The 10,000-nt window shown below is 41.1% G+C and overlaps 1 protein-coding gene across 4 annotated transcripts in view; it reads right to left on the bottom strand.

Annotated features, from left to right (window-relative positions):
- dab2ipb (DAB2 interacting protein b) overlaps positions 1-10,000 on the bottom strand; it is a 144,639-nt gene that overhangs the window by 133,664 nt on the left and 975 nt on the right. The gene's annotated exons all lie outside the window — the stretch shown is intronic.

Consider the following 10,000-nt stretch of genomic DNA (forward strand, 5'->3'; position numbering starts at 1 on the left):
AAAAAAAAAAAAAAGCAACAGAATCACACCACCTTCAACCACTTTTTCCAGATAAACATGTCAGATGAGCAGTGTGACAAATTTCTCACTACTCACTCATTCCACCATGCAGTTGTTCTTCAGTACTAAACCCCTCCCTATCAACTGGGAACGTTAGCGCTTCCATTTGAACCCATCTAGTCTGCTAAATTTCATCATGTTTAGGTTTACATACTTTTTGTTTTTTAATTTAGGTGGAAATGTACAAAAGAGGTTTTTCCTGTTAAAACAGCAGAAACTTGAGATGCTCCAGTGGACAATCCCACCTGGGTTTCCTTCTTGTCTCTTTGTTTCTCTCTGTTTTGTGTTGCAGATGCTCAGTAGGCAGAGCCGGGTCATGTCCAGGGACACCTGGGCTCAGTATTCCCAGTGTAAAAGCACAAAGCACTCATTTCCTGACTGGATTGTTCATAGAGGGAATCTTTGTTCCTTTTATGCCACACATCAAAACACAGCCTTTGAATACGCAACACCTCATTCACTACACGCTAACACTAGAGATTAGCTAACTCATACACCCCATAACAGTTTTTTTTTTTACTAAGTTTAAATTTAATAATAAATTCTTTTTTTTTCTTTCTTTTTTTTTTTTTAACTCTGTGTTGCGTTTGATTCTTTGTGATGTTTTTGAGCTGGCTACTGGTGAGACTTATAACATGGTCTTTCCAGAAATGCCCATATTCTGATTTGCTGGACTCTAAATTTTTACAGAAGACGCAATGAGGACTATTATAAAAAATCTTTTATGGTTTCACATCTGGCTGAATTTAGTTTACCTTGTTTACCTTAGGGGGGTTATTTGAGCTTTTCCACAATCTGTCAGTCACTTCCCACAGATTCTAAGTGCAAATGCTGCTGATTTTATTGTGATTTTTATATTTTTGAACTATTCAAGTTCAGCTGGGTGATCTGTGGTTTGATAAACTCAGAGCACAAATGTCTAATGGTTTTTGCCACTCTCTATAGGTTTAACCTGATAGGACATGATCTCTGTTTATAAGGCTGACATGGTCAAAAGTGTGACAGAAGAAAGTCAACTTTTTTTCTTTTCTTTTCTTTTTTAATTTTAAAATTTAGGTACCTTAAGTTTTATATTGCTCCCCATGTTGTTAAAGTTCAAGCGCAAATACAACTTAAATTAGCACTTTGGTGGATGATGGAGGAGCTGTGACTAAATAAACCACAAATACACTGAAGAGGAATGAAACAAAACACTGATTAAAATCTCTTATGTTATGTTTTTAGAATTTGTTTGGATGGAAAAGGCTTACCGTATTTTCCGGACTATAAGTCACTCTAGGCCAAAAATGCATAATTAGGTAGAAAAAAACATACATAATTCGCACTGGAATATTAGTCGCACTTTTTTATGGGTAATTTATTTTACATGCTACTTGACCAAAAACAGACATTACGTCATCTTGGAAGGTAAGTTCTAACATGATTAAAAGAATAGAGAATAGGCTGGATATAAGATATGCTAACACTATGAAGCTTATTCAGCTACATGATAAATATTAACAGAAAAGGTGTCCAGTATGTATATAACATTAATAGTTTTACTTAACTATAGCCTAAAGAACAAATCAAGTGTACCTTTACTGTAATTAATAATACACAATCTCACTCTACATCACTGAATCTGTTGAATTCTTCGTCCGTGGTGTCACTTCTGAATAACTCTGCGTGGAGACGTAACTGCACCGTTGACAAGCCTCTCACTGGAGCACGTTGTTCAAGCACCCACTAGCGAACTCGTTCCTTTAGCTTTGAGCCCGAAATTAGCTTGTTTTTTTTTTTTTTTCATCATCGCATTAGACCCTGGTAAGGTCTATTCAGGGGTCCTGGAGAGGAGGGTCCGCCGGATAGTCGAATCCTGGATTGAGGAGGAGCAGTGTGGTTTTCGTCCTGGTCGCGGAACAGTGGACCAGCTCTATACCCTCTCTGGGGTCCTGGGGGGGGCATGGGAGTTTGCCCAACCAGTCTACATGTGCTTTGTGGACCTGGAGAAGGCATTCGACCGTGTCCCCCGGGGGCTCCTGTAGGGGGTACTCCGGGAGTATGGGGTACCGGACCCCCTTGTACGAGCTGTCCGGTCCCTGTACGACAGGTGTCAGAGCTTGGTCCGCATTGCCGGTAGTAAGTCGGATTCGTTTCCGGTGAGGGTTGGACTCCGCCAAGGCTGCCCTTTATCACCGATTCTGTTCATAACTTATATGGACAGAATTTCTAGGCGCAGCCGAGGTGTTGAGGGGACCCGACTTGGTGGCCTCAGGATTGGGTCCCTGCTTTTTGTGGATGACGTGGTCCTGTTGGCTTCGTCTGGTCGTGATCTCCAGCTCTCGCTTGAGCGATTCGCGGCCGAGTGTGAAGCGGCTGGGATGGGAATCAGCACCTCAAAATCTGAGACCATGGTCCTCAGCCGGAATAGGGTGGATTGTCCTCTCCGGGTCGGGAGTGAGGTCCTGCCTCAAGTGGAGGAGTTTAAATATCTCGGGGTCTTGTTCACGAGTAAGGGAAGGATGGAGCGTGAGATCGACAGACGGATCGGTGCGGCGTCTGCAGTAATGCGGGCTCTGCGCCGGTCTGTCGTGGTGAAGAAGGAGCTGAGCCAGAAGGCGAAGCTCTCGATTTATCAGTCGATCTACGTTCCTACCCTCACCTATGGTCATGAGCTGTGGGTCGTGACCGAAAGAACGAGATCTCGTATACAGGCGGCTGAAATGAGTTTCCTCCGCAGGGTGGCCGGGCTCTCCCTTAGAGATAGGGTGAGGAGCTCGGTCATCCGGGAGGGGCTCAGAGTAGAGCCGCTGCTCCTTCGCATCGAGAGGAACCAGTTGAGGTGGCTCGGGCATCTGGTCAGGATGCCTCCTGGACGCCTCCCTGGTGAGGTGTTCCAGGCACGTCCCTCGGGGAGGAGACCCCGGGGAAGACCCAGGACACGCTGGAGGGATTACATCTCTCGGCTGGCCTGGGAACGCCTCGGGATCCCCCCCGCAGAGTTGGCAAATGTGGCTGGGGAGAGGGAAGTCTGGGCTTCCCTGCTTAGGCTGCTGCCCCCGTGACCCGACCCCGGATAAGCGGCAGAAGATGGATGGATGGATGGATCATCGCATTAAGAGTAGCTTCCGCTTTACATCAGTCCCTCACAAGTTTCTCACATACTCCAAACTTTCTCTGCTGCTCAATTCTGTTTTCAGCTGCAAATTTCACTACTTGCAGCTTGTGGTCTGCAGAATATAATTTTCTTTTAGGTGGCGTTGTCTTTGTAAGCTAACATTACTGTTTAAATTTTTAGTTGTTAAGGAGTAGGAGATATCGGTGCTTAAGTCTAGAGTGCCTTCTTGTGGCTGTCTGTGAAATTTTTTTTTTTTTCCATGTATAAGACGCTCCGGAGTATAAGTCGCAGGAACAGCAAACATATGAAAAAAGTTTGACTTTTAGTCTGGAAAATACGGTATGTCTTCTCTTATTCTCACTTTCCACAGTACATATTAGCCAAATTTCCTCTGCTCATTACTTACTGTTTCTCATCAGTTTTAAAGCAGCACATTTTGCACAACGTTCGCGATGACATTAAAAAAAATCTTAGTCCTAACTTAAATCTGCTGTGAGCATGTAACAAACTCATGGCTGCATTTGTCTCAGTATGTGCCTCATTCACTCACATCAACCAGGACACACATCACACACCATCAGTTAAATCTGTGCATGGATAAACATATACATACGAGCATAAACACACTTGCTCACAAACCATGGTAATGTGCTTAACAGCTACATCACTTGCAGCAATGGGTTAGTCTATATTTATATACGTGTATTCCAGTTTCCAAATCTATCCAGTCTCGTGGACTCATTGTTTTTCCATACTGTGTTCAATGTTTCTCCATGCCTCCCCCACTCCACAGCAGAACTCTGCTGATTGACAGTCTCCCATCAGGGAGGCTTTCTGACAAATGGAGCCAAATGGAGTTTTGCCACTGTTGCTGCTGGCCACAAGTCAGCTCTCCGAGGTTATTGCTTAGCTCTGCCTTTACAGTCTTATTTATATCCACCAGACTAGTTTTAAGTGTTTAATGAACTTTTCATGTGTCATCTCCTGCGTTCGCCTCACAGCAGCTAATTTTGCAGCTATCAAGATCCTGTGCTCTTAATATGTGAAAATGCAGGACTACAATATTGCAGTTTTTATAGGATACTTTGCCTTTTTTTCTGAAAAGCAGGAAACTGTGTCATATTTGCAGTCTCTGCTATCAATATTAGACAAAACGCCACTTTGTTCATTGCAGACGGCTCAAGATTCATTGGTCAACAATCTGCTTGTTACAAGCTACATTAGCCACATGCGTCATAAAGTGTGTCATCAACCTGCAACTTCCTATGAACTACCATCCTGCTTGTAAGTTAGACGTTGCCTTTGTGGCGTGTTCGGGAGTTATTTTGTTCATAGCAGATGCTTTCTTTTCACATTGGTTTGGTGTTTATTGTCCAAACGCTTTCAACAGTCACAAGTCTGGGTGGTAACTTTTGGTGTGTTTGGCCTTAAGATCATATGTGCCAGTTTTAGTGAGGATTAAAAACTGTTTGTTGCCCAGAGAAAATTAGTTGACCGAGAGGAAGAAGAAATGACTTAATTCATTGGGATTTAAGCTAAAGAGTGATTTTGTGCGAGATTGGCCACAGGAATGTAAACCACTGAAACAAAATAGCAAAACTTACACTTACTTGATGGAAATACTGAGCGTGAGGAGAGACAGCAAATAGGAGGAAAAACTAAATTATTTTAAGCCTTATGCATTAGCTGCATGCTTCATGGTGTTTCTGTACCATAGAAGACTGGGATGCCTTTATGAGAAAAACAGAAAATGTGCCACTAAGTAAATCACTACTTCAGAAACACACATGCTTGTGGCATTTTTGTTTCCTAATGTTTCCTTTTTGTCACAGTTTTAAATAGCAATCTGTAATTTAGGAAAAAAAGAAAACAGATTTAAATGGGCTTTCTTTAAATGCACAAAATAATATTGAACCAGGCAGCCTCTCTGTCTTTCTCTCTCGTTCTATGTATCAGTTACAGACATAAAGTATCACATGTTGACACAAAACCATGTTCCTGAATCCTTTCAAGGACCACCTGGTCGACTAAACACCTAAACATTGAAAACTGTTGTAAATGCCAAGCTCCTGTCTGTCATACAACATTTTATTCCCAGATGTTTCTTCTTCTTCTTTGCTTTTGATGGAGTACTCTCATTATCCAAATAGCTTACGCAATCCCCTTGTGAAGCTGCCAGTCTGCAAATGTGTGTGATGATTTCCCCCTCTATATTCAGAAACATGCACAGCTTTCCCCAACAGGCACAGTCAAATATAAGCAGGGAGGCAAATCCCATCAGCCAAGTGAGATGTGTTTGAAGGGGGAGTTTCAGAGATACAAGTCTGAATGCAATCAACTGGCAGTAGAGACAATCTGAACGAGAAACAAACCAGGTCTTCAATTTTCTATGATAAAAATGTAGTTAAGTACAACTAATAGAGAAAAACAAGTTGCATAATGAAATGAAGTGCTGACATAAACACAATGCATTGTTCCCATTTCAAGTTTAGCACCACAACACAGATTGTTATTTCAAGCTGCTCCTGACATACTGTGACAGAGCAGCTAATCTAATTCCACTTGTATTAGTCTGGTTTTTATCACTTGTTTAGGTATGTTTGTTCTTTTACTACTTGTAAAGCAGTATGATGTTCTGCACAGTATCCGCTGCAAATTATCAGTCTCCTTGAACTCAAGAGGATTTAATATCGAGGGTTTGAATATAGTATACCATATATAGTATAGTGATCGGTTGCTCAGTTTGTAGAGCAGCTTGTCTTGTGACATGATGGTCTGTTGATCAAGTTCCGCTCCCTTATGCCGCTGCAGCCCTGAGTGGGGACCATAGACCGTATATGAAAGATGGACGGAGCCTACGGTGGTTAAAAGTGAAGCCTATGCCGAAGTGCATAAAACTGCAGTTCCTCCTTTATCCACTAGGGGCTGGCTGCCAAACCAAGCAAATCCCCATAGACTCCCATGTTAAAAAGACCAACTTCACAACATGTTTACACCCTGGTTTAAAAATCCATATTTGGTTCAATAGGTCAGATTTACCTTCATGACAACTGTGGGGGGAGTGAATTTTTTTCTAACCAGCCTGTTTAAAAGTAATTTAATCTCGAAGTTCAGCATATTTAGGGGCGTGTCTTTTTGACTGACAGGTACTCGCTCTCCCACTTCAAGTCAGAAAAATATAGAACAACCGTGGCTTTTAGCCGGTTAACAATGTGACTTAGCGTTAGCCTGCTTACCTCTGTTAGCTGGTTAGCTCCTGTCATCTCCGGGTTAGCTCAGTTAGCTCTTAGCTACAGAAAGCTTGATGCCATTCATCCACCATGACGCTCACAGCCCCCCTCTCAGCTCCACCTCTTTGCCCATATTTGTATTTTCCAGGGGACACGATGACACGCATGCCTCTGCCAAGATGGTGATGGTAGGAACCGCCCACCAAGCTTCAATTCAGCTCTTCAGAAACCTATGTATGACGTCACGGAGGCTACGTCCATTTTTTTTATACAGTCTATGGTGGGAACACATGATTGTTCTCTGAGGGCCGGTCCCAAGCCCGGCTAAATGCAGAGGGTTACGTACAACATGCACCCCTGTTGATGATTTGCTGTGGTGACTTTTTCAGAGGGACAAGCCAAAAAGGAAACAACAACATACAGGATAGCAAACAGATTTGATTAGTAATTGTTAGTGTAGTAATAATAAGATCCACATGCAAATCACAAATGTCAATAAATTTCTAAGTCTGACTGGTTGGTCGTTTATTATGAGCTTGATATGCCAACTTTTAAATAATAAACATGCCTTGATTTTCTTTTAATAAAAGTATTTCAAACATTTAAGTTTACAATCTCAAGCTAAAACTCAACTCTGGTGTTTTAGACATTAAAAATAGCCCTTTCAAGCAAGTCAAAAAGTCAGAATGACCTCCCACTTTGCAGAATATCCATTAAAAAGTTTCAAATCTATTTGAACCAGGAGGTGTATACGGAAGCACACATGTACACAACCCAGAGACCTTGACACAGAAGAATTGTTTACAGCTGGAAACAAGACAGACTAAACATCACATTTTCATCATTCTCCGACCTTTTAAACAATGCTCATCTGCCGAGGCTGCAGCCTCCCAGACTGGAGTTGCTGGAATCGATTGATCATGAGGTCTGGTACAACACGAAATAATAACTTGGGCTGACAGAGCAGTTCCAAATTTTACACAAACTGTACCAGCCAGCTAAGGCCTGGCAACATATTAGTATAACAACACAAGCAAGCAAACCCTTCATCAAAAGATGAACATTGTTCATACCAAAACCCTGCAGCACTCTCACCCATAAGACCAGCCTCATCAGGATAGTATCTGGGAATTTTAGAAGCGTGGTGAGAAAACCTGATTTGCTTCAAAAAGGAAAATAAAAGAGAAGCCCCTTGTTTTCCATAAAAACGCTCCAAGAAATCTCAGCTGGCTAAATCCCCTTTCTGGTAAAAAAAAAAAAAAAAAAAAAAAAAAAAAGAAAAAAATCTGACACAAGTTAAAACACACACTGAAAATGTTCCTTTGTCTCCTCCTCTGGTATTCCAGCAGTCAACCTTTCTCATCTAGGACAAAAACATGCAGACCTATTTACATGTCAATGAGGAGCATGGAAAGTACTTCCTCCATGTCCTTTTTCCCTGTTTCCCCTCCATGAGTACTCCTCTCATTTCTGCATGCTTGTATGACATAAACCAGTAGGCAAAATAACTTCCATACCAAGCAAAGAGAAAGATGCTTGTGAGGAAGCTTATTAAATAAGTACAGGAAAGTTTTCCGTTCGCCATGACGTTAACAGTTTGTTGCACAACTATACCGCACTTTAGGTCTCATCATTAAAGAAGTCCCCAGCCTATCATACTGGCCTGTATGAGGTCCAGTGTGGATATATTTTAACGAATCAAGAAAAATGAAGCTGACTTGTTATGTTGTAAACCTCTTCATTAGAAGTCATATAAAAAACATTATCCACAATTCAGGCATTCAGGCATGCGAAAAATCGCATAAGTATAAGATTCATAGCTGCGCCGACACTTAGCAAAGCTTGTTTTTAATGGGATGAAAATACAGAAGAGAAGAAAGCATGACTGATATCATAGGACACTGGAATAGCTGAGGGAATAATTACCCTGAAACTTTTGCTGTTCAGTTAAGTGAATAAGTAAATTACTCAGAAAAAAGCACAGAAGAAGTAGTTTTAGCTGAACTCAGCAGAGGTTTTCAGCTTTTTGTGTTACGGCTTAAAGGTGACACAGTTATTCCGCTGTGAAAGATGCGATACCAAAGTGTAGATAATATGTGAACATGACTGTGTTATGGAGATTAAATTTATGGACTGGATCCAAATTGATATTAGCTTACAGTGTTTGTTCTGGCTGCTCCCTTCAGGGGTCACCATGGCAAAATCCTCAACTTCTATCTGGCAACCCTATCCTCTACATCCTCTTCTCACTAACTCATGTTTTACAACATCTATAAATTTCTTCTTTGGTCTTCCTTTAAGCGTCATAAGGACATGCCTTCCTCTTCTTTAATTCACAGTAGCCCCGTTTTTATCAGCTCTAACTTTGGACTTTGTCAAATATATCCAAAATGTTGACTGGTACTGTTGCTATTAGCTTTAACTCCAACATTTTCTAAAAAGTAACTAAATAAACAGATAAAATGAAACAATGTAAAATGTTACAAATATATTAGCAAAAAGGCTAAAAGACCTTCAGACTTCTACACATTTGTGTGTTATAATTCTTTAGCTGAAATCCTTGCATGGTCTCAGGGACACTTGGAGCGACACATTCTGCTATCTAAACAACATCTTTCACTGTGAAGGCCTTTCTTCTTTAAGCAAGACAACATCAAATCACATTCTGCATGCATCACATCAGTATGGTTCAACTGCAAAAGAGCCTTGGAGATAAACATGCCAGCTTAAAGGCAGACCTTTCACCTCCCTCCCGATAAATTATCAACCATAAAAAAAAAAAAAAGGAAAACAAAAAGATGTCCCACAGATTTTGCAGCAGGAATTCTTCATGTGAATGTGGAAATGTTTTACTTCCATCACAATGCCTTGTGCTGATTCCTTTGGTTTAAAATGAGCCTTTTAAAAGATACATAAAGAGAAAGAGTTGCATTTTTGTGGTGTCTATAAAGGCCCAATAGACGTTATCAGAGTTCACAGTTAGTATTAGCCAGCTGAAAACATAGACATGTACTTTAAATGCAAATTATAGAAAGTAATAGGTAATGTGCAAAAAATTGACATGTACTGTAGAGGTGCATTTGTTTTTAGATTAGTTCCAAGCAACACTGGTGATGTGTGCATCTGGGAGTCTGTCTGTAAGAGTGAAAACTGATACCTGCGAGCTTGAGAAAGCATGAACCCCTCATGTGACCTGCTAGCCTTAGGTGAAAATGCAATCGGACGATATCAGATTTTTGCCCTTTCTGCATCCACTTTTCTATTTATACTGAACCTCTAGAAGGCTTCTTCTTCAGGAATATGTTTTGAAATAAGACGTCTGGTTCAGACAAGCAGGTAAATATGACTTTTTAAAAACAGAAAACTTCATACTGAAGTGTGATTCAAACTCATGGTTCTCAGCTTTCCAAGTTGGACTGTGGGATGCAAGTCTTTAATCTCAAGAGAGGAATTAAAAAAAAAAAAAAGTTCTGTCTTAAGTTCTGTTCTACATTTTTTCCCCCTTTTCTTTGTGTCTCCTACTTTGTCATGGCAGACGGCCCAGAGCATAAAGCAATGTGGCTTCGACGCTGGCAAAGAAAAGCTATGGCCTCTTGGAAATATGCTCTCTGTT

The sequence above is a fragment of the Telmatherina bonti genome, assembly GCF_933228915.1.
Source record: "Telmatherina bonti genome assembly, chromosome: 17".
Taxonomy (NCBI): domain Eukaryota; kingdom Metazoa; phylum Chordata; class Actinopteri; order Atheriniformes; family Telmatherinidae; genus Telmatherina; species Telmatherina bonti.